The sequence below is a fragment of the Camellia sinensis genome, chromosome 1 (genome assembly GCF_055761805.1).
Source record: "Camellia sinensis isolate YWXY chromosome 1, ASM5576180v1, whole genome shotgun sequence".
Classification (NCBI taxonomy): Eukaryota; Viridiplantae; Streptophyta; class Magnoliopsida; order Ericales; family Theaceae; genus Camellia; species Camellia sinensis.
In genome coordinates, this window is record NC_138961.1 from 98783138 (window position 1) to 98809451 (window position 26314).

At 42.5% G+C, this 26314-nt stretch overlaps 1 long non-coding RNA gene across 1 annotated transcript; it reads right to left on the reverse strand.

Annotated features, from left to right (window-relative positions):
- LOC145796190 (uncharacterized) lies at positions 1-26314 on the reverse strand. The gene is made up of 3 exons (XR_014336824.1): positions 25055-26314; positions 24879-24963; positions 1-312 (listed from the first exon to the last, which is right to left on the reverse strand). It is a non-coding gene; the product is annotated as an uncharacterized LOC145796190 (long non-coding RNA).

Sequence of the window (26314 nt, forward strand, 5' to 3'; positions counted from 1 at the left end):
TAAAATTGATATTTAATATTAAATGAAATCAATAACTCAAACGTAATCAGACTCAAATTTCTTACAAATTTTTCAATTGAATTTCATTGACATCTATATTTATAACACACTAATTCAACTAAAAGCAAAAGAAATAAAAAAAAAAAAAAAAAATGAAGTCCAACAACAATATCAACACTCTAACAGCAGTAGTAACACTCCAACAACAGTAGCAACACTCCAGCAACAACAGCATTTCATCAAGACTAATCTGTGCATAAGCCCTGTCAAGATCTGTCTGCACCAATGCTTCACTGCTCCAATGTTCACTCTCTTGTACATGAAGAAATGAAGTCTCTAATTAGTGTAAATCCATATATTCAAATCCACATATTTAATCCAAACCACAAGGGGAAAACTAATCCACCAAAACATCACTAATGACAACCTTACTTACAAAAAAAATTACAAATCTATACTATTAACATGATAAGGTAGCCCAACACAAATCCAACAGCAGCACCATCTCACCCCCTTTCATATCAAAAAACCAGCATAACATGGAAAAACATCCTGAAGAATCAGCAACCCAACACAAAGAGGTATCCCTTCCTTACAATAAGATTAAATTTTTGGTGGTGGCCATTTCTTCAAGACAAAACAGTTGTTATCTCGAAAATCTAAAGGCTGAAGAACACCTAGGAAGCATGCTTTTAAATATCAGTCGTATAATATTCGTCGATACATTAGGGATTGGATACTTCTGATATCATTATTTACTTATATATCAGTATGATACTATCCAATACAGCCTAATGTATGACTATATTGCCAATACCAATAGGTATATCATTATTGAAAACAACGAAGAAGAAGAAGATGAAATAGTGCCAAACTATTATTAATTTACTTGAGATAACGTCAACGGTACCAATGCATGAACTATTAAGGAAAGCCAAAATAGACAGAAACAAAACCTTTAAAAAAAATAAAAATAAATATAAAAAAAAAAAGAAGAAGAAGAAGAGAGAGAGAGAGTGGAGCAGGAGCAACTTCTTGACTTTGTTATCAAGAAAGAAATACAAGATGTGGCGGCGACAGTGGTAGTGATGAAAAATAGGTTTTATGTGGAGGGGAGCACTTAAAACTTAAATCTTAAACCTTCTGAGAATAACATAAATATTGAATTAATATTACCTCAAAACTACCCATACAAGAAATTACATTTTTGGCAACAAAAAAATTGGTTGCTAAAAGCTAGTAATTGGTCACCAATATCTTTCGACAACAAACAAATTTTGTCGCCATGTTTGTCGCTAATCCTTCCTCGCTAAAAGTTTTTTGCAACAAAAATATTGTTGTCTCTGAAAATTAATTTTGCCAACAAAATAATTTGGTCGCCAAAGATGATAGTATTTTATTAGTTTATTTGATTTGTCGCCAAAAAAAACTATTGCCAACAAAATATTCACTGCCTAAAGAGCCTTTTCGCGATAAAATTTTTTGTTGAAAACAAGTACTTTTGGCAACCAACTAAATCCGTATCCAAAAGCTATCAATTGCAACAAATTAATTTTATTGCTAAAAATAACTTCTTTTGGTAACCAAATAAATTCGTCGGAAAAAGTAATGAATTGTAATAAAATTATTTTCTTACGAAAAAGTGAAATTTTGTGTGGTGATTTCATGACCAACCATTTTTGTTGTCAAAAGTCATTTATTTTTCTAAATTACTATTACAAAATAAAATTGAAATTTTTTCCATTCTCAAGGTATGACCTGTAATTGCAATACTCATTCATCCAAACAAATTATAAATTTATATTGTAACAGTTAATTAAACTCAATGCTCATCCATCTAAACAAAATATAGGTTCATTCAATTCATAAATCCACCTAAAACATCTAAGCGTATCCATATTCTACAGAAGTAAATATAAAATCCATCAATGTTCAAAAAATAAAGATAAAGTAGTCAACACAAACTTCATAACATCCAAATAAAACAACTAATAAATCCAACAGCAAGCGATTACACTGTCCATCTGTATAAATAAATAAAAAAAAGAAATAAACTAACAATTAGTGTTGTTTGGTGGCTGCTTTAAAAAGTTTTCCCTTAAACGGCTCATTTTCGACTATATTTTCATATTTTCTGTGCTGATTCTCTATTCGTACATCCTATAGACACGTTGTCAACTCTCCCAAGTTTGATTATAGTTAAGTGAGGTGTCGATGTAGTTTCTTGGGCTGTTTGGTGACTGGTTTATAATTTTGCTCCCAAATGGCTCGTTTTCGATTACATTTTCACATTTTTTGTGCCAACTCTGTAATCATACATCCTATCAACATACGTTAGCTCTCCCAAGTTTACAAAGGCTTAGGCAAGGTGCTTATGCCATTCATTGGGCTATTTGGTGACTGTTTCATAATTTTTTCCTCGATCAACCCATTTTTAGTTAAGTTTCACATTTTCTGCTTTAATTTTCTAAGCATATGTCCTATCAACATACCGTTAGCTCTCCCATGCCGTTCCTTCAACTATTTGGTGGCTATTTTATAATTCCTGCCCCCTCCCCCCCCCCCCCCCCCAAAAAAAAAAAAAAAAAATCATTCATTGTCAAGTACCTTTTCACATATATTTTTTTATAAACTGAATTTTCTAAGATATATATATATACGTACCAAATAGACGGTCAACCACGACGGTGCTTTAAGTACTGTAATTTCAAATGTACTGTCTAATCATCTTACTATAATTTCTACCTGATTAATTGTAGAAATCTTGTATGATACATTTCTGTTATTTCATTAGATACTTTTTTGGTGGGGTTTAGGCAGGCAATCATTCCTGAACACTTCAAAATGGATTGAGGAGGTTTGCACTGAGCGAGGCAGTGACGTTATAATAGTCGTTGTTGGGAATAAAATTGACATTGTGGACAAAAGCTAATGATTGACTGTTTTTGTTTTAGATTATTCTGAATGCAGTTAGCATTCTGTAGTTAGTCATTTGGTTTATATATCTATATATACCTAGGACATATTGTAGATAGAATAAATTTACAGTTTACAAGATGCACAACGAGAAGTAACATTTGCTATGCAGTTTAGCTCTATTGATGTGGCCTAGCTGTGATGCATGAATATGAAAAAAGATGAAATTTTAGCATTTATGTAGGCCTCAAAAAGGCAACTTCAATAGGGTTCCATCATTGTTTCATGGAGGCAGCTGAGAATGGAACATGCATGACTAATAACTTAATCCATTTTCTGCATCAGATTTGTCTCTTTGGAAATAGGTTCATGGTAACATGGTCTTTAGGTATTGCTTATGTTAGTTATTGTAAACCTTGGTCTTTTTTTTTTTTAAATTGTTGTACTTTTTGTAATTGTAAGTAAAATGTTTTTCTAGAATATTTGGTTGGTGAAAAAAGTGGCTGAGAATTGACCATATCAGTTTGGTTTTGGGTTAAAAAAAAAGAGACAAAAATAGAAAAAGCCTTTTGTTATTGTAGTTCATCACAAAGACATTATGAAGTTATTATTCTAGTTGGATATAATGTTATGTGGTTTCTCATAACAAATGAAGAATTGCAAAACATATTAATTGTGCTGTATTTTATCACTTAACTATTTACAAAAGGTGGGTTAGAGTTAAATTTCCGTTTAGTTATTAATTAAGTGTACAAAGTCATATGCTAGTCCAGTACTACTAAATTGCAGTACAGGATTGATATAGACTACATTTAGAGTGCATCATAAGAGCATGGTACTAATAAAATCTATCTTGATGATTTGGGTCTTATCCATTTCTGAAAACAACACTAGAAAGTTTAGAGTTAAGTTGGATGATCAATTCATAACATTTCACATACAACTACAAAGGGAATTGTCGTCAAAGACAATTCACAAAGTTCAACAGTATGTTTCCTTCGTATAAACCAAAACATTAGACTAACCATAATACAATTCTCTAACAAGAAAGCCCAGTTGAAGGGGTTCCCCCCCTCCCCGCCCAAAAAAATAATAAATAAATAAATAAATAAAGGGAATTAAAAAGGCAATCCCAGTTATGGGAGCAAACTGTGGAGTGTAGTAGATCAATCAAGCATGTATGAATGCTAATTGCACTTATTTTTGGAGTGATTTCAAAGCATCAATGAACAAGTGTAGACACCCCATTTTTGACCGTCCTCAAGACTTGGACGTCACCATTGGAACACGTGGTGATTACCCTTGTTGGTGTTCGTTTGGAGTTCCCGGAGGTCTCGGCTACGCGCCTTGCCTCAGGATCTCCGAACTCGACTGTTCAGTGTCTGGTTTCACACCAAACACTTGTGTTTTGCCTTGGAAAGGCAGGGAATGCCTTGTGAGGCATCCCCACACACCACCGGCAGTGGCTACAGGTCACCGGCTGGTTTTTGCTGCCATCGGCACTTTTTGTTGCCGGTCGACACTATTTGTTGCCGGTCGGCACTCACTTTTGCCAAAATGGCACCTTTGGCCGGCCGACTACTGTGCATATGCTTTTGCAAATATTTTAAGATAGCTGTCTTACTGTTGGCTCCCCTCCATACACGTGTATGGAGGGATCACTCTCTTTAGAAGCTTGTCTTGTAAGCTTTACAAGACAATAAGCTCTATAAAGAGAGCCCTTCTCTCCCTTGCTTAGGGTTGGACTTTTTAGAGATAGAAAACACAGAGGAGAGCTCTGGTTTTTAGGGTTAGGGTTTGATACATACTCTATCTCTATACCTCTCTCTCATTTTAGCCTTAGTGTGTGTATTTTGTCTCACTTTTGCCTACAAGCACCCACCATTTCACCTTCTCTTAGCTACTGAGGTTCTAAGAGGTTGGTTTTGGTGTTCTAGAGCTAGATTCAAGCCAAGGAGAGCTGTTGGAGCACCATTGTTGAAGGGGTCTTCAAGGGTAAGAAACTAGTCATTTTATTCCCCATTTTTGCATTGCTTTTCTACCTGTCTTAAAATCGTTTTTGAGCTTGGTGTATTATACAAAAAAGTTCTGGTTTTTAGCCCTCTTGATTGTTTATTAAGAGTGTTTTGTGGTTTGGGTTTGTTTGACCCCTCCTAAGCCTTGTAAGACTCCTTTTTGTGCTATTTTGTGCAAGTTTCGAGACTTTGGTGTTTGGGCCTCTTCACCACTGAAATCTTGAGGGATTTCAGTGGTAAAGATGGTGCCTTGAAGTCTCCAAAAGGGGAGGGCCACCCCCTCTCCTTGTTGTCCTTGAAAGGGACCCTTTTTGGCCTCTTGAGGGAGCATCATGTTAGAGTGTGTTTTGATCATGTCTTGGTTGTTTTCCATGTTTATTATGCCATGATATAACCTTGTTGTGTGTTGGTTTTGGTACACCATGCATGCTTAGCATACCTACCATGTAATGCCTTGTTATTGCCTTAATATGCCTTAGGTTGTTAGCCTTTGCTCGAGCATGTTTTAGGTCTCGTTTTGTGAAGCTTGTGTGCTTATTTTGCCATGCTAGAGGTCTGTCCGTAGTTGTTTGGGTCGGCCATGGCATGCATTATATGCCCCCTTTGCATTTTGGCTTGTTGGCCTCAAGTGTGTGAGTTTGTAGCATGCACTATTTGCTTTATTCTAATGATTTGGCATCATTTTTAGCATAATTTCAGACCTTATAGCATGCTTGTATGTTTGCTTTGGACACCTCTTTGAAGCTTTGGAAGCTTGACTTGCATGCCCCATGTTTTGGCCTTTGTGTATGCTTCGATTTTTGAGCCACTTAGATGCCATCTAGGAGGTCCCCTTTGCACGGTCTAGGTCTGCCTTGAATCTATTTTAAGTCCCCTTAGCCTTGTGAGGCTTGGTTGGCTTGGTCATGGTTCAAGCCTCTTTGACTTGCTTCAAGCACTTGGGCTATTTGTTGCATGTTTAGCTTGACTTGTTACTTGGTTTGGCACCATGTTTTAACATGATTTTCAGAGCTTATGTTGCATGCTATATGTCCATGATTGCCTCATTCAAATGTGCTTGAGAGTTGCCACATTTAATGCCTAAGTGTTGGTCCAACCTACTTGCATGTGTGTATGTATGTTTGATTCCAATTCCTTAACTTTTGGCCACTGTTTTGGGCCTATTTAGAGCTGCCTAGATCATGTATGAGTCCATCTTTCCACCCGTTTGCATTGCCTCATGTTTGCTTGTATGCTTGCATAAGTGCCTTGCCATGCCATGTCGCATCCTTAGCTTGCATGCTTAGGTTGCATTGCATCTTGTATGCATGCCTTATTCCTTGACTTGGTGATAGGAATTGGGCCTTGGTTCGTTTGTTTGGTATGCATTTCATTTGACATGAAAATTGCACACTCGATCACTTGGGCCATCATGCATGGAAATGCGTGATTGGTGGTCCGAGAATCGAGACACATGCCCTTTTGAGTCACAAACATGATAAGGGACATGATTGGTGCATACATTGTTTGAATTGTATTGCCATGCAAGTTCTGTCCTCTGCTGCTGTGAGTTGCAGGTTCTGTAGGCATTCTTTGCCGACCGGCAGTATATATTGCCGACCGGCAGTAAATCACCAGCCGATGGATTCATTTTGTGCCGGTGACCACAATTCACTGCCGGTGGTAATTCTACTCAGCCGGTGGTGATTCCCAGTATCCAGAGAAGCAGCCTTGAGACTTTGGCAGTTTTCAGAGAGGCAGAGCAGGGAAAACAGAGGCAGACTATGCATGGCCGTACACTTCCGAGTGGGACCCGAGCGTGCGCTGCATCTGGCTCTCCTCCCGAGGCAGTTTATTGCTTTTCCTAGCTTAATTAGTTTGTTAGCTGATTAGGAAATTTGTAATATTTAATTAGCTTACGTAGTTAATTAATTTGTATTATTTATTTGGTCCCTCCGGGCGAGGGCAAATCTGTAATAAGTGTGTGTGAGTGGTGTGTATGTCTTCCAATCCCCACTTCTTTCTTCCCTTTTATTTACCTGCTTTGATGGTTAGTATTAGGGCACGTTTAAATTAGCATACCTCATGCAATGCATGCGTGCATTCATTCATTTGTCTTACATGCACCGGGCTCGGCGCATCATTCTAACTGCATCTGTATTTCAATTTCCAAATTGAATACGTGTTAGTTGTATCATTTCACATGTTATCGTAGGTTAGCCGAGCCTATCTAATTGCATCCCGTATGTGTTGCATTAGTCAACTTGACATGAACTAGGATCACGCATGTTTGCTAACTAGTTTATTGTTTCGGCACGGAGTACGATGTAAGTATTTATGCTTTAGCATCTCGCATGCGTGTGAATGTTAACATGATAGTATGCTTACCATGTGGCTAGATGCTTATGTGTTATAAATTGTTTGAATGCCTGTGGGTGAAGGTTGGATTGTTTGAGTTGGAAAAACTCGTTAAAATCCGTATTTTAGCCTACTTGCGAGTAGCAAATTCCAAAGTACTTTTTAAGACAAACGGATATGCAATGCTTATTTCCAAATTAGGCAATCTAGTCTATACTTGTTTGCTGCGCGCATAACATAGTAACGCTAGGATAATAATTGGTTTAAGAACACATAACGTTTTCAAAATCGGATATCATGGTTAGTAGAGGCCGGTCTTCGGATCGGGTGAAAGGGGGTGCTCGTAGCTGACCTTCCCCGATCGTACCCAAGCTCCCGAGCCAAGACAACTTTGGTGATGACGGACATGTGGCCTTCAGCACCGAGTCAGGGTTTCCTAAATTCCCCCATAAAAAATATTTAGATGGCGACTCTGTATCTGGCAAAGCAGTCCATGTTTGGCACTTCTTTTCAAAAAATCTGTTTCTCAAAACGATTTGCCGGATTTGGACTCTTTGGTTCAAGATTAAGAATCGTGACAACAAATCGAGTCCGAACTGTAGCGAGGGCCCCCCACGCGGGCGCGTCTACAGTTTCTGGCGACTCTGTTGGGGATTTAGAGAGCTTGACTCGAACTCCTGATATCCTGTTTTGATTTCATTTATGTGTCTCTTTGCATTGCATGTGCATTGGTGCGCCTAGAACACAGTGTTTGCCATCTGCCATTCCTGAACGGTTTGCCGGAGGCTTGTCTTGTCAAGGCATGACCATAAGGCTGACCAGTTATGGGCTCTGACAGTATGGGAATACAAACCCCGGTTTTACCGGGGCACCCTTTTCGACCATTCGACCTAGTGCATATTCGGATCCATAGTGACCATTCCAAGCTAGGACAGGCTGCTTACCCGATGTTAGGTTGTTTGAAACTGCTGCGTGCATAGTGAAGCCCTAGCTCCTGACAAAATAGGACAGGGAAACCCTACCCCAACATAGGGATGTTTTGGTTCTCACTTATCTGCTATGTGCTTTTAGAATGTATCTCTACAGGAAAGTACATATCAGTTTGCAAGTTTGAATATCGGACCTGAGGGCACCAGTATCAGTGTCGGTTATGAGAATCAGTTATCTGCGGGTATCGGGGTTCAGTTTTTGGGGACAGTGATTTCTGGGGAACAGTGATCAGTAGTAGAGTGCAGTTGTTCAGCTACGCCCGTGTTTGATCTGTTTGGGCTGAAATTCTGTTTGTTGTCTCTTTCAGTTCGGACATCTGGTACAGAATAGCTAGTGCTCCCCCTTGCTGAGGCAGAACTTATGATGACTCAGAATTCAGAAGAGATCGTGGTTATAACAGCTGCATTAGAGCAAGGAATCACTCTGCAAAGTGAAACCCATGTTGATATGCCACATCCAACCAGGTCGCCTATTGCGCATCCGGTCTGGGCCCCCCAGCTATACCAGGCTCGCGAGCCTACTACATTTGAACTGATGGGGATGATAGGTGATCTCCAGAGGTCTGTGGCAGATCTCGTCTACGGAATGTCAGCTTCACCGTCAGCCGCACCATATGCCGGGAGTTTTGTACCCCAGGAGCCCCCGCTGTTGGGGCGAATTGTGATCGAACTTAGCCAACCGGAGATGGCCTCCAGCTACGGCAATGACATATCAACATCAACCCAAACCCTCGATCAGGCTGAGGCCAGAGGAAAAGACAAAATGAAGGCAGATGTCGATCCCATTGAACAACTGCTGTGGGCAGTCGAGGCTTTGAAAGTCGGGGGGATGAACAAGCAACAGATATCTGCAGTTGTGGCAAAAACTGTGGAGGATGCTTTCCCCACTCCACCTGAGGGGAGTTCAAGTCGGTCAGAAAACCGGGACAGGCCCCGTCAAGCCAGAACAGTTCCTCCTATTCCCAGCCCTGCACCCGGGAAAGATCAGAAAGCTAAGGTGGCGCTGCCGACCCTTTCGCTTGTGCGGCTAGTAAGAGCGCTCAGACTCCAAAATACCTGCCCCGGAGGCGCAGGACCTTTCATGCTCTCTACATGCCTCTGTCCAAGGCACTTCAGATCCTTGCCGAGAGGGGACACCTTAAACCCTTGGAGCCTCGGCCTCTCCCAAAGAATCTCCCTGCTACGCATGATGCTGCTCAGTACTGCGCGTACCACCAGCAGACAAGCCATCCAACCGACAATTGTTCCCGCCTCCGTCATGAGGTGCAAGATTTGATTGATAACGAGGTTATCCTCCCGCCCACCTCAGCCAAGTCCGTTACCACCCAGTTACTGGATTTTGAGGACACAGATACTGCAAGTATGTAAAGTGAACCACCTGCGGGCGGCATTCGGTATATTTTGGATGTAGCGTCTGGCACGTATTTTTGAGCATCGGTGAAACCGAGTTTTGTAAATCCTGGCTTGGGTATCGGGTCAGTCTCTTGTTTTGAGTCTGTCTCTTTTGTCTTAAGTCAGTCTTTTTGCTTAAGGGTCTGTCTTGTTGTATCGAGTCAGTCCCCTTTGTATAGAATACCAGGTGATTCCGGGGTTGTCGCCTCGAACACCGTTTTGTCTTGTAATTACCCGTTTTTGTTTTTGAGTCTGTTTCTGTCAAGGAGCCAGTTATGCCAACAAATCTGAATGAAACAGCTGTGACTATCTCATTTTCATGCTTGCTTTCAGTATGATTTAGTTGTGCCAGAGGACTTGAATGGGTTGACAGTATATCTCGCCTGCTCTCCTACGCGCCAAACTCATTGCATTAACCTAAGTTTTCCAAAAACCCCTTTTGAACATTGCGGTGATAAAAACGAAGAGGAAGGAATTCCTCTGGTTTTGCAAAATTTTGATCATTTTGAGAGAAAGAGAAGCACGCTAAGCCTTTTAATGAATAAAATCATGCTTGTCAGCGTGAGTACTGGGAAGGACCCTGGCTTGATCCAGATTGGTTCCACACTATCTTCGGCGCGAGCGATTCGTCGCTTTCTTAAAAACTTTCAAAAACAATTTTTTTTACACGGCCCTGTGAAGACCTGTGTGGAACCGCTCTTGAGATTGTGCATCCTAGGATCGCTCTCAACCTCGAGATTCGACCTGTTTGTTTTGAACCACGAACTCATCTGGAACATTCAAACGGTCAACTGTCGAAGAAGGCCCGTGAGGCCAGATTAGAAGCAGCCCTCGAACAAGAGGCACCAAAGCCGAATCAGAAAGATCATATCTCACCAGAAGAAGCTCGTGGTGCAACCATGATGGATTCTTCTGCAAATCATTGCAACAACCATTCTCCTAGATATGGAGGGGCTTCAACTTCAAAAAACCATTTGGCATGGACTTGTTACACTTTTACCCTCTGAGAGGCTCGCTAGGCTGAAAACCCGGAAGGGCGACCTAGGCAAAAGTTAGAGCAAGAGAAAAATACAAAAAAAAAAGAAGCAAAAAAGAAAAGAAAAGAAAAGAAAAGAAAACATGCGGAGAAGAAAAGAAAAATAAATGAACAAAAAAAGAAAATGAAAAGAAGCTCGCAAGGTCGAAAACCCGCATTGGGCGCCTTGGCAAAAATTAGAGCCTGAAAAGTGAAGGTTAAAATACCCGAGTGTACCTTAGCCGGAACTACGTAAGGCTTGATTCCCATGTTTGGGATACGTAGGCAACTTCATCATGAAGTCCAGCCCCCAACGCTTTCATAGCGTCTCAGTCCATGCAATGGTTTCGATTTCATCCCAAAGTCCAGTCGCCAACGCCTTCCAAGGTGACTGTGTCCATATATTTGTTGTAACCGTCTTCGTCATCTCTGTGTCCAAGAGTTCGACCACCACCAAGGAAGACTGTTTGCGGACTGCCGCGGCATCACCCAAACAAGGGGCAACTTTCCGTTGCCACGAGTCGTCGTGAGCCGCCATTCAAACCAGGGGCAACTTTTCGTTACCATCCACCTCCTTTAAGCCAGGGGCAATTTTCCATTGCCTCCGATCCGAGGTCGCGCATCTCAAAGAGTAAGTTCCATGTTCCTTGAGCATCAGCCGTTTGCAAAAATAGTTTTTGAAGATTTTTACTGAGGTTGACTATTTTCTCGAAAACTATTCCATTTTCCAAAACTGGACCATTTTCTTGGACCCAAAAAGGAAAATTTTCGGTGCTTGTAGCCTGACTTGCATGGCTTTCAAATCAAAAATCGAACAAGTATGTTAATCTAACTCTCATTTTGATCAAAACTGTTTTTAGTAGAAAGCAAAAATAAAAAATGGTCAAAATGATGAACTAGGGGCATAGTTGAGTCAGGCGTTCTGTCTTTCCCCTGTCATCGACGTACTTGCCAGGAAGGCACTCCACCCACCAGAAGAAATAGCTGTGAGCTAATGGCGTCGGGCATGAACCCGCGACTTCCTATTCATTCATTAATCACCTTGGGGAGGGACGAAAAATGAGAGAATAAAGAATAGAGAGGTGTGAGTTGAGAGAAAAATGAGAAGAAGGGTTTTGAGAGAAAAACCGAGCTTGAGTGCCAGAGCGATGTGAGAATCACAAATGAGAAGGGGGTGGGAAACAATACCCAGATTGAATTGGCTCCTCGTGATCCGAGGTCCCCCGCCTTCGTTAACACGTCTGTGTGTCGTATCTTTTGTTTTGTTTACCTCAACCTTTGCTTTAGGTTTCTTCTGAGCGTATCTCGTTGTGTTTAGGTCGTGTACCTTTGTTGAATCCTCCCCACTGTGTTCAGTTGTAGGCTCGATGCCCCGGTTTGAAAAACCCTTATTTAATTACAAAAATCATTTGTGCTCAGAATGTTGTGCCATTCTCTATATTCGATTGTGTTTAAACTCCAGCTGGTTTCACCTCCGTAGTCCGTCTTGTCAGATTGGACTGCTTGTTCAGGATTTGCTGTGTGCAGAATGAACCGAATGCGGTGTTATGGGCTGTATGCGAATTAATCCCTGGTAGAGTAAGGGTTGTGTGTCCAGAATCAGGCAGTGGATTGCTTGGGTTATTTTGCTGTTGGCTGTTTAGTTATCTGATTACCACAGTGCAAGTGTTCAATTTTCAGACCACAGATCAATTCCATTTACATTGAGGTGTAACATGATGTGATGCGATGCAATACATAAGATATGTAAATGTAACACTTTTTAAGTAAAAAGCTTGTTCATTTCATTATCTATCTTTTTCAAATACACAAGTTTTGAGGAAGACAAAATCTGCCTGCGGCAGTACAAAGTATCCTGACTACCAACAAAAAGAGAAAAGTACAAGAAAGAAGAAAAATAGCAAAAATCTGTATCCATGTCAAGCACTCTGAGGGCTATCAGTCTGTCCTAGTCCTCTTCCTGGACGAATGTCCAGGAGCATGATTAGCATCATCATCAGAGCCCGAGCTAGTGCTGCCTCCGGTCTCCTCCTCCGATGACTCCGCCTCTACCTCCGCCTCTGACTCTTCGTCATCATCATCATCATCCGGGACTGGAGCTCGCGAGCTACTCCCGATATGAGTGCGCCACGCCTTAGAGGGGGGGAATACTCTGCCCTCCTCATCTCTCCCTCGGGTGGGGACGGAAGGTCCAGCTGGAGTACCTCCTGCAACGGGAATCTGGAAGGGAGGCTGAAAAATCACAAAGGGCAAATACATTAGAATAATGTGAGCAGTGTATCAATGCAGTATACAGTATGAGAATGCCGAAGGCAGTATATCAGTGCAGAATGCAGTGTATGGGTACAGTGTGAGAATGCCGAAGGCAGTGTATCAGTGCAGAATGCAGTGTATGAGTACAGTGTGCGAATACTGTGGACAGTTTTCAGTGCAGAATGCGGTGTATGAGTACAATGTATGAATGCCATGAGCAGTTTATCAGTGCAGAGTACAGTGCAGAATGCAGTGTATGCAGTGTATCAGGTGTTGTGCCGTGCATCAGATTACGTGAATCAGCTTGTGAGTGATTTGAGGCCGTGATCAGAAGAACATACCGGAATGCTGTAGAGGGCCAGGAGGTCAAAGGTCCGCTGTAACATCCCCATCATGGAGGCATTCAGCTCCACGGACTGCCGGGTGTACTCAGAGGACGCCTACAAAAGTACAAGATATATCAGTATTCCGTGGAATATCAAACAAACTGAAATGAAATACAGATGCAAGATGCAAAATGCAGTAATACATACCGGAGGCAAGTCGGGGATGCCGGCTAGCTCATGACCAGCTGGGGAAGGAGCGAAGGGGATCTGGTATGACGCCCCATCCTGCCCTCTGTATGTTAATAAAGTGGGCAGGGCGGGCCAGCCAGTCCCCCGTCCTCCCTGAACTACGCCCCTGCCACGAACTCGGGCCCTTCTCGAAGCTCCTGCTCCTGTCCCAGCCGCTGGCGCCACCGGCCTAGCTCCCTCAGCTCGATGACCACCGCTAAGAGACCGCATAATGTACGTCTGCACGTACTCTCGGTAGTCGCCGATGCCTCTAAAGCCGGTCGCCTCCCAGCCGATAGTATAATCGGCCATCTGCTCGGTGGTGAGCCTCTCGGTCTCCCTCATATCCTCAGGGGGATGAACCGGGACTGTCTGCTTCGATAACCCTAGGGTCTGGCGTAGGAAACGCTCACCCAGGTACCAAGCCCGACAGACCGGGCCCTCCAATAAGATCCGGAAACGCGAGGTCTCGTCGGCACCGGCAAACCGATCCCGCATCATGGCTGGCAAAGGAGCCCAAGGCTGCCAGGTGATCTGAAAGTGCCATACAGTCTATTATCTACTGTTTTTGAAATATGCAGTGGAAAGGCGAAGCTTAAATGAACTGCAAGTAAAAAAATACCTCTGCGGGGGTGATGGTGTCGAAGAAGCGGCGGAAGAAGCTGAAAGTCTCTCGCGGCCTCCGGGTGCATCTCCCGTCAAAGCGACGCGAAAAAGGGACGACCAAAGGAGTCTCCATGACTGGCACGGGTGCAAGCCTGGGAAAGTAGGCGTAAACCCACAACTGCAAGGTAAATACCAGTACATTTATCAGATAAAGCAGAATATAGAGTAAAAGTAGAAATGGCAGAGCCGTGTGTTGTGCAGTATATTGTATACATTGTACAGTGTGAGCAGTGTACAGTCAGTGTAAAGCAGAATGTATGTGTGTGCCGTGTGTACAGTATACAGCAAATATAAAGCAGACTACAGTGTGTGCAGTGTACAGAGTATAGAAGATATAAAGCAGAAATGAAAAGCGGGAAAGAAACGTACCTCCCAAGCACGCCAGTAGCCTCCGAGCAACTGTCCGCTGCCGCGGGAAGCTGAGCTCATATATCCGTAGAGAGTGGCCAGAGCGGTGCCACCCCAGTCGTAATGTAAGATCCGCCTGACGTCCACCAGTGCGCTGAGCAGGCAGAGAGGCACTGTGTTCGCCCGGTCGGCGAAGATGGTCGTCTCAAACAAGAACATGAGGAAGCCGCGCGCGTATCTCTCCACGGCCTCCGGAGTCATCGGGGCTGCATCAACAAGGGTGGGCTGGACCCTGAACTGTACCTCGAACCAAGAATATCGGACAAAGCCTGGACGAGCGAGAGGTGGCACCTCACCCAGTAAATGGATCTGAGCGGCAGTCCACTCATCTATATCAATATCGAAAGGGATCAGATCACCCCCTACCCCGATGCCTGTGAGCATCGAGAAATCGTAAGGGGTCATCGTCATGTCCCCTGCCGCGGAGAAATGGAATGAATCAGTGGTGTCCCACCACCTCTCCGCCAGAGCGGCAAGAAGAGGTCTGCACGTAGTGAGCCTGGAGAGTCCTCTGCAGAATGCGCCGAAGCCCGCCTGGTCCACGATGTGGCAAACCGCATCGGGAAGCTCGGCGTACCAGTCCCGAGCGCCGGTATTCCCATACCCGCGGATGGTATGGGAATCCCCCTGCAATCAAAAACAACAATTGCAAGGCAACATTCAAAATGCAGTTCTAAGAAGCATATAGGTATGTAGCATGTGTGCATATCTTCAGACTTAAACAAATACCAGGTGCCGGTGTGCTTACAATGAACTACAGCGTGTGATGCGTCAGCGTGTTTGGATGGTTCAGAGCAGATGTAGCATGTGTGCATATCTTCAGATTTAGACAAATACCGGGTGCCGGTGTGCTTACAGTGAACTACAGCGCGTGATGCGTCAGCGTGTTTGGGTGGTTCAGTACAGTATAGCATGCGTGCAAGTTTGACAGATTTAAACAAATACCGGGTGCCGGTGTGCTTACAATGAACTACAACGCGTGATGCGTCAGCGTGTTTGGGTGGTTCAGTACAATATAGCATGCGTGCAAGTTTGACAGATTTAGACAAATACCGGGTGCCAGTGTGCTTACAGTGAACCACAGCGTGTGATGCATCAGCATGTTTGGGTGGTTCAGAGCAGATGTAGCATGTGTGCAAGTTTGACAGATCTAAACAAATACCGGGTTCCGGTGTGCTTACAGTGAACTACAACGTGTGATGCGTCAGCGTGTTCGGGTGGTTCAGTACAGTATAGCATGTGTGCATATTTTCAGACTCAAGTAAAATATCGGGTATCGGTGTGTTTGCAGTGAAATACAGTGAGCGCGGTGTGTTCGAGTGATTCAGGGCTAGTGCAGTGTACGTGCATGTGTCAGTTTCAAGCAGATATCAGTTGTACGTATGTCTACGATCAACTACGGTATACAGCATATCAGATTTCAGCAGTTAAAGAGCATAACTAGCTACGGCAGTTTTGTGTCCTACATTGCAGAAAGTAAAACAGAGAAAAGAGAGTTACCTCGGAAGCACCGAAGGACAAGTGGGAGGTAGGCTCACGCAGTAATAGCTCGGGTGGCACGTGCCTCTCGAAGCTCCGAAACTGGCGAAGTCCGTCAGGGGGCAGAACATGAATCGCCGACCGGTAGGTCGCCAGGTCGAACGGGCGCTCGCTCAAAGGTAGGAGCTCGACCCCGGGATCCATCTCGTGATCCGGGGGAGTCCTGCCCTGTGGAATATCGTCCGCCATGTCAAGAATGATAAGGAAATAGCCGGAGGAAGGAAAACCGGGCTAGAATACGGAAAGTCAACTGAAAAGTCAACCTCGAGAGGGTCGAAAATGGCCAGAAAGGCCGGGATGTGAAAAGGGTACGGAAATCAAGAGGGAAGCGAGGGGAGCAAACCCCAAAAAGGTGGGAACGGCAAAAGAGGCACCGAAACAAAGATTTGTTCGGTTGAAAATGTCCGAAACACGAAGAAAATCGCGAATCCGACGACGAAACGGGCGTAGAACGCGAAGAAACGGAGGAAAGAGGAGAGGAAAACACTCTAGAGAGAGAAAGTGTGGATTTTCGGCAGAGAAGGAAGTGAAAAATAGGGTTTAGAAACCCTATTTTAAAACACCCGTGGTAAAATGTCGAATCTGCCCCGACTCAGGAACTTTTTGCCGGTCGGCAACATTTTGTGCCGGCCGGCAGAATATTGTGCCGATGGGATTATTTTGCAGCCGATGGACAGCCGGTGGCTTCCCCTCTCGGCCGGTGGTGTTCCCACAACCTTGTTTAGGCCATATGAGTAGTTTTTGGTCTTCATAGCTCAAGAAAGTGTAAGAAAGTGTATCTCCGACGCTCAACCGGCCTCCGTTTTGACCTCGGATCACGTCTTCTGTGCGTAGCACTCCAATTCGTGCAAGGTGTATCCTTTTCGTATCCTTTTGGCTTTTACGAAGTTCAAAAGTTGCCCCACGTGCATCACATACCATCGCACTGTTTTGTGCATTGCATTTCAATCGCTCTGTTTAGCGCATCGCACTGTTTTGTGCATTGCATTTCAATCGCGCTGTTTAGCGCATCGCACTGTTTTGTGCATTGCATTTCAATCGCGCTGTTTAGCATATCGCACTGTCTTGTGCATTTCAAAATCACTCGCGTTGTTTAGCGCATCGCACTGTTTTGTGCATTGCATTTCAATCGCACTGTTTAGCGTATCGCACTGTCTTGTGTATTTCAAATCACTCGCGCTGTTTAGCGCATCACACTGTTTTGTGCATTGCATTTCAATCGCACCGTTTAGCGCATCGCACTGTTTTGTGCACTTCAAAAACGATCGTACTGTTTTGTGCATTGCATTTCAATCGCGCTGTTTAGAGCATCGCACTGTTTTGTGCACTTCAAAAACCATCGCACTGTTTTGTGCATTGCATTTCAATCGCGCTGTTTAGCGCATCGCACTGTTTTGTGCATTGCATTTCAATCACGCTGTTTAGCGTATCGCACTGTCTTATGCAATTCAAATCACTCGCGCTGTTTATCGCATCGCACTGTTTTGTGCATTGCATTTCAATCGCGCTGTTTAGCGCATCGTACTGTTTTGTGCATTGCATTTCAATCACGCTGTTTAGCGTATCGCACTGTCTTGTGCATTTCAAAATCACTCGCGCTGTTTAGCGCATCGCACTGTTTTGTGCACTTCAAAAACCATCGCACTATTTTGTGCATTGCATTTCAATCGCGCTGTTTAGCGCATCGCACTGTTTTGTGCATTGCATTTCAATCACGCCGTTTAGCGCATCGCACTGTCTTGTGCATTTCAAATCACTCACGCTGTTTAGCGCATCGCACTGTTTTGTGCATTGCATTTCAATCGCGCTGTTTAGCGTATCGCACTGTCTTGTGCATTTCAAATCACTCGCGCTTTCTTGCGCATCGCACTGTTTTGTGCACCTTACTTGCATTTTGCATGCATCCTATCGCGCTATCTTGGGCACCTCACTTGTACTTGTTAGTACATTGCATTGTTTTGAATACGAACCGGCTTCGCGTAGCGTATAAGTCCAATTGTCAAAGTCTTCTTCCATATCATTTTGCATCTTATGAGGCATGCGTGTCTCATTTGTATCACTTTACATTCCGTGTGGCATGCGTGTCGCACGTGCATCATTTGCATTTCAAAAAAAAAAAAAAACAAAACATGCATCATTAGAATTTAGTATCTATTGCATTGTAGCTTTATGGCTTGCGCCTTTCCATGTTGAGCTTGGTCTGGTATGTGCCCATACTCCTCGTGTCGAAACATAGTTCAGTGGACCGTTCTATGTTAGACATGGCTTGTACGCGTACATGCCTTTCCTAGGCAAGATTTGGTTTGGCCCGCAGGCCATACCCATTGTAAATATCCATTTCCATTGCATTGTAGCTTGCATGCATTCATTGCATCGTCCCCCCGTCCACGGCTCGCGCCTTTCCATGTTGAGCTTGGTCTGGTATGTGCCTATACTCCTCGCGTCGAAACATAGTTCAGTGGACCGTTCTATGTTAGACATGGCTTGTACGCGTACATGCCTTTCCTAGGCAAAATTTGGTTTGGCCCGTGTGCCATATCCACTGCATTGTAGATTGCATGCATTCATTGCATCACCTTCCATCTATTGGCCTGCGCCTTTCCAAGTTGAGTTTGGTCTGGTATGTGCCCTTACTTTTCACGTTAAAGCACAGTTCAACATGTGTACGCGCCTATTCCACGCTGGTATGTTGGTTTGAGGGTTGCGGCACCTTTTCTGTGTTAGACATGGCTCGTATGCGTACATGTCTTTCCTAGGCAAGATTTGGTTTGGCCCGCGAGCCATATCCACTGCATTGTAGATCGCATGCATTCATTGCATCACCTTCCATTTATGGCTTGCGCCTTTCCATGTTGAGCTTGGTCTGGTATGTGCCCATACTTCTCGTGTCGAAACATAGTTCAGTAGACCGTTCTATGTTAAACATGGCTTGTATGCGTACATGCCTTGCCTAGGCAAGATTTGGTTTGGCCCGCGTGCCATATCCTTTGCCATTTCCCCAGCATTTTCATTATATATTGCATTGTAGTGTAATTTTTGCATCCGGCATTAGGATCATTGTCCTTTCTCCAGCGGGTCGTTTCCCCACTTGTGTCAATCCCCCCCAATACTCGTTCTCGTGTCTGTCTACGATGCTCATAGTTCAGTAGACCGTTCTATGGTAGACAGACTTGTTACCTCCATCAATCTATTTGACATAGGTGTGGTTTCGAACCACTCGTGATTGGATCGTAATTCAATTGCTTTGCATTTAGTTTGCATTGCTTCAATTACATTGCATTTTCATTTGCATTATTTATACATTGTTTTGTATATATTGCATATCATTTTGCATCCATTTTTGTATTGTCATGCATGTTGCTAATAACATCGTACCTGTTAAGTTTGTTTTTTCTTTTCAGGCACGATATTGTATGTACGGTTCATTTGAGGCTGGTGCAACCAGATGAGCCGCACAGGTATTGTATCCTCCGAGTGAGACGTATCGAGAATTGCATAATTCTCTTACATCCTTTCTGCATTGTAGTGTAGTTTGGTGTACGATAGCTTAAAGTTGTCGCATGTATGCTTTATTACAGCTTTCTTTGCATGATCATAAGTTATGTCCAGCTCTGTGCATTGTCTTGCATTTTTGCCCCTGCCTTCGGGCACATATCTTGTTTGTCTTGCATGTTTGTCTGAGTCTTCGGCCTTGTCAAAAATGGGTCGTCTCTGGGCTTTGACATTCACTCCCGTCATTGTTATGACTTTCGAGTTCTGTCAAAGAGGGGCAACTGTAGACACTTCATTTTTGACTGTCCTCAAGACTTGGACGTCACCATTGGAACACTTGGTGATTACCCTTGTTGGTGTTCGTTTGGAGTTTCTGGAGGTCTCGGCTACGCGCCTTGCCTCAGGATCTCCGAACTCGACTGTTCAGTGTCTGGTTTCACACCAAACACTTGTGTTTTGCCTTGGAAAGGCAGGGAATGCCTTGTGAGGCATCCCCACACACCACCGGCAGTGGCTACAGGTCACCGGCTGGTTTTTGCTGCCATCGGCACTTTTTGTTACCGGTCCGCACTATTTGTTGCCGGTCGGCACTCACTTTTGCCAAAATGGCACCTTTGGCCGGCCGACTACTGTGCATCTGCTTTTGCAGATATTTTAAGACAGCTGTCTTACTGTTGGCTCCCCTCCATACACGTGTATGGAGGGATCACTCTCTTTAGAAGCTTGTCTTGTAAGCTTTACAAGACAATAAGCTCTATAAAGAAAGCCCTTCTCTCCCTTGCTTAGGGTTAGACTTTTTAGAGATAGAAAACACAGAGGAGAGCTCTGGTTTTTAGGGTTAGGGTTTGATACATATTCTATCTCTATACCTCTCTCTCATTTTAGCCTTAGTGTGTGTATTTTGTCTCACTTTTGCCCACAAGCACCCACCATTTCACCTTCTCTTAGCTACTGAGGTTCTAAGAGGTTGGTTTTGGTGTTCTAGAGCTAGATTCAAGCCAAGGAGAGCTGTTGGAGCACCATTGTTGAAGGGGTCTTCAAGGGTAAGAAACTAGTCCTTTTATTCCCCATTTTTGCATTGCTTTTCTACCTGTCTTAAAATCGTTTTTGAGCTTGGTGTATAATACAAAAAGGTTCTGTTTTTTAGCCCTCTTGATTGTTTATTAAGAGTGTTTTGTGGTTTGGGTTTGTTTGACCCCTCCTAAGCCTTGTAAGACTCCTTTTTGTGCTATTTTGTGCAAGTTTCGAGACTTTGGTGTTTGGGCCTCTTCACCACTGAAATCTTGAGGGATTTCAGTGGTGAAGATGGTGCCTTGAAGTCTCCAAAAAGGGAGGGCCACCCCCTCTCCTTGTTGTCCTTGAAAGGGACCCTTTTTGGCCTCTTGAGGGAGCATCATGTTAGAGTGTGTTTTGATCATGTCTTGGTTGTTTTCCATGCCTATTATGCCATGATATAACCTTGTTGTGTGTTGGTTTTGGTACACCATGCATGCTTAGCATACCTACCATGTAATGCCTTGTTATTGCCTTAATATGCCTTAGGTTGTTAGCCTTTGCTCGAGCATGTTTTAGGTCTCGTTTTGTGAAGCTTGTGTGCTTATTTTGCCATGCTAGAGGTCTGTCCGTAGTTGTTTGGGTCGGCCATGGCATGCATTATATGCCCCCTTTGCATTTTGGCTTGTTGGCCTCAAGTGTGTGAGTTTGTAGCATGCACTATTTGCTTTATTCTAATGATTTGGCATCATTTTTAGCATAATTTCAGACCTTAGAGCATGCTTGTATGTTTGCTTTGGACACCTCTTTGAAGCTTTGGAAGCTTGACTTGCATGCCCCATGTTTTAGCCTTTGTGTATGCTTCGATTTTTGAGCCACTTAGATGCCATCTAGGAGGTCCCCTTTGCACGGTCTAGGTCTGCCTTAAATCTATTTTAAGTTCCCTTAGCCTTGTGAGGCTTGGTTGGCTTGGTCATGGTTCAAGCCTCTTTGACTTGCTTCAAGCACTTGGGCTATTTGTTGCATGTTTAGCTTGACTTGTTACTTGGTTTGGCACCATGTTTTAACATGATTTTCAGAGCTTATGTTGCATGCTATATGTCCATGATTGCCTCATTCAAATGTGCTTGAGAGTTGCCACATTTAATGCCTAAGTGTTGGTCCAACCTACTTGCATGTGTGTATGTATGTTTGATTCCAATTCCTTGACTTTTGGCCACTGTTTTGGGCCTATTTAGAGCTGCCTAGATCATGTATGAGTCCATCTTTCCACCCGTTTGCATTGCCTCATGTTTGCTTGTATGCTTGCATAAGTGCCTTGCCATGCCATGTCGCATCCTTAGCTTGCATGCCTAGGTTGCATTGCATGTTGCATGCATGCCTTATTCCTTGACTTGGTGATAGGAATTGGGCCTTGGTTCATTTGTTTGGTATGCATTTCATTTGACATGAAAATTGCACACTCGATCACTTGGGCCATCATGCATGGAAATGCGTGATTGGTGGTCCGAGAATCGAGACACATGCCCTTTTGAGTCACAAACATGATAAGGGACATGATTGGTGCATACATTGTTTGAATTGTATTGCCATGCAAGTTCTGTCCTCTGCTGCTGTGAGTTGCAGGTTCTGCAGGCATTCTTTGCCGACCGGCAGTATATATTGCCGACCGGCAGTAAATCACCAGCCGATGGATTCATTTTGTGCTGGTGACCACAATTCACTGCCGGTGGTAATTCTACTCAACCGGTGGCGATTCCCAGTATCCAGAGAAGCAGCCTTGAGACTTTGGCAGTTTTCAGAGAGGCAGAGCAGGGAAAACAGAGGCAGACTATGCATGGCCGTACACTTCCGAGTGGGACCCGAGCGTGCGCTGCATCTGGCTCTCCTCCCGAGGCGGTTTATTGCTTTTCCTAGCTTAATTAGTTTGTTAGCTGATTAGGAAATTTGTAATATTTAATTAGCTTGCGTAGTTAATTAATTTGTATTATTTATTTGGTCCCTCCGGGCGAGGGCAAATCTGTAATAAGTGTGTGTGAGTGGTGTGTATGTCTTCCAATCCCCACTTCTTTCTTCCCTTTTATTTACCTGCTTTGATGGTTAGTATTAGGGCACGTTTAAATTAGCATACCTCATGCAATGCATGCGTGCATTCATTCATTTGTCTTACATGCACCGGGCTCGGCGCATCATTCTAACTGCATCTGTATTTCAATTTCCAAATTGAATACGTGTTAGTTGTAGCATTTCACATGTTATCGTAGGTTAGCCGAGCCTATCTAATTGCATCCCGTATGTGTTGCATTAGTCAACTTGACATGAACTAGGATCACGCATGTTTGCTAACTAGTTTATTGTTTCGGCACGGAGTACGATGTAAGTATTTATGCTTTAGCATCTCGCATGCGTGTGAATGTTAACATGATAGTATGCTTACCATGTGGCTAGATGCTTATGTGTTATAAATTGTTTGAATGCCTGTGGGTGAAGGTTGGATTGTTTGAGTTGGAAAAACTCGTTGAAATCCGTATTTTAGCCTACCTGCGAGTAGCAAATTCCAAAGTACTTTTTAAGACAAACGAATATGCAATACTTATTTTCAAATTAGGCAATCTAGTCTATACTTGTTTGCTGCGCGCATAACATAGTAACGCTAGGCTAATAATTGGTTTAAGAACACATAACGTTTTCAAAATCGGATATCATGGTTAGTAGAGGCCGGTCTTCGGATCGGGCGAAAGGGGGTGCTCATAGCTGACCTTCCCCGATCGTACCCAAGCTCCCGAGCCAAGACAACTTTGGTAATGACGGACATGTGGCCTTCGGCACCGAGTCAGGGTTTCCTAAATTCCCCCATAAAAAATATTTAGGTAGCGACTCTGTATCTGGCAAAGCAGTCCATGTTTGACACTTCTTTTCAAAAAATCTGTTTCTCAAAACGATTTGCCGGATTTGGACTCTTTGGTTCAAGATTAAGAACCGTGACAACAAATCGAGTCCGAACTGTAGCGAGGGCCCCCCACGCGGGCGCGTCTACAACAAGACTTGGGAAATATCTCAAAATTGAAGGGCAATAACTAGTCAACTCTATTGCAAAATCCATAACTATTTTTAGTCCGTATTCTTGCAATGTTGGTATAAAACATTCAATCTGTCCAAAAATCCATAATCCTTTGAGGTCTTTCAACAAACATCTTGGTGGCATACTAGAGTTCATTAAAAAACCACTTAACAGACTAATAAAAATCATGATAACAATGAAGAAAAGAAAAGAAAAGAAAAATCACAATTGGGTCAGATTAATAAATAAAGCAATAAAAAATAGAACTCTTAAAATAAAATTCTAGTCAAAGGGTATCAAAGATTACAGTACAAGTGCAAAACAATTGAGGGACTTGTACAGAACAATACATAAAAGCAAGACCAACCCAATTTATAAAACTATGAGCAAATTAATGGGTAGAAATTAAAATCATAAGAAATTCAGATTATAGTGTTCAAACTATTTGTGGCTATTATGGGTGATTTTTGTACGGGTATTTGATCACCAATATCCCCCAACAAATTAGGGCTCAACAATTGAGGGGGGGGGGGGAAAGAGAGAGAGAGAGAGAGAGAGAGAGAGAGAAACTAACCTGGGTTTGCTGGTTGCAGAGGAACGGAGCGAAAGAATGGAAATGGTAATAGATGAAGGCAAACGGTGAAGAAGTGAGGGCATCGTGTGCAATGTGAGAGAGTGAGCGACTCAATATGAGAGAGAGAGAGAAAGAGAGAATCAGTCTTGTGTTAGGTAGAGTGGAACTAGGGAAAATATCACATCTTTGGCAACCAAGGGTTTGTTGCCAGAGAGGTTTTATAAATAAAACTATGTAGTTTTAATAAGAATAATATTTGTCAATAAATTTATTTTGCCTCCATTACAGTTAGCAAAAGGTGCCAAAAATTTGATAGTGCGCCAAAATAAAAAATATTTACAATTGGCAACAAAAAAGTATTTAGTCGCAGTAGAATTACCATTCGCAACAAAATATTTTGTTGCCATTCATTTCTTGTTTGTTGCTAAATATTTTCCCACCATATGGAGTGAGGGGAGGGCTTAGCGCCAAAATATGGCCAACAAATTATTATATTTTGTTGCTAAAACTTTCACCTTCCACAACAAAACTCATATTGGTTGGCAAAAGTTTACTTTCTGCAACAAATAATTTGTTTTGTCCCTAATTTTGGTTGCCGAAAGTGCTTTTCCTTGTAGTGACCAAAGGGAAACTAATTCACAAATAAGAATAAAATTAATGTACTAAAGGCAGACCCAATGCAAAAGAAAGATCAACTTTGATTCACATCCATATCATCATATATAGTGGCGTAACCAACTGATTCTATTGTTGAATTTCCTGAAAAATAAGGAAAAAAAATAAGTATTGAGATTATTCAATGAAAATATATTTATTTTAAAAATAAATATATGTTGAGTTATTTAAGTACCTTGCATCTCTATAGCCAACCAACTATGTACACACATCAATGCTTCCAAAGTATTTGGATAAAATCAACTCCGAAATGGGCTCACCAACCTACCACTAGTGCTAAATGTAGACTCAAAAGCAACAGTGGATACCGGAATAGCTAAAAAATCCCTAGCTATTACCTGTAAGGTTGGATACTTCGATGCATTTAATTTCCACCAAGTCAACACATCAAAATTGGGAGTTCTTGTCACAACATCTTCTTCTAAAAAATGATCTAACTTTGATGTTACATTGTTGACTTTTTTTCTTCACTTTTTACTAATAAATAAATCATAATCTGAAACTACCTCTGAATCTCCAAAATTTGAACTTGTAGAAGATTCAACATTAGCATCAGTCCCCAAACTAAGTTTTCTTTGATACTCTTCAACAAATCATAACAAAGTTGGTGAATCTTCGCAATTTCCTCTTCAGGTGTATCTCCATAAAGTTTGTCAAAATAAAACTCTCACACACTAGTTTGTATCTAAGATCAAGTACAACAACAACCCCTATAAGACCATGTATAATAACCCAATGTTTGTCAAACTTTCCCAACATTTTGTTGCCATTGATCTAACAACCTCAATTGAACAAGAAAGCCATTGGGAGATAGTTATCCTAATCTCACATAAATTTGGAAAAGCAACATTAGCTGTGGGATATTTAGTTCCAGAAAACAATTCAGTTGCTTTATAAAATATTTTAAATCTCCCACAAATTTATCTAGAGAATTCCCACTCCTCACTTGGCAATGTTGTATATTGGGTCTCTTTATATTTCAAACGGTAAAATACATCCTCATATAACAAGGCAGTTTGAAGCATCAAATATGTTGAATTCTACCTAGTAGCACAATCAAGTCTGATCTTTTTAGTATTAAAATTTTTCAGTTGACGAGCTATTTATTCAAAATTTTCTACTCTTTTAGGAGTTGCTGTGCAATAAGCTACACTATCCCGAATTTTCTCTGCACCTACTCTTATCACATCCAATCCATCTTTGACAATCAAATTGAGAATATGTGCGCAACAACGCATATGAAACAAAGCCCCACCCAAAAGAAGAGAACTACTATCCAATTTATCCAACAAAATGTTAATTATCGCATCATTGGTGGAACAATTATCAAACAGTGATAGCAAATACTTTTCTATCAAGATCCCAATCCATCAAACAATTGAACAAAGTATCACAAAGAACTTCTTTTGTGTGTGGACATGGAACATAAATGAAC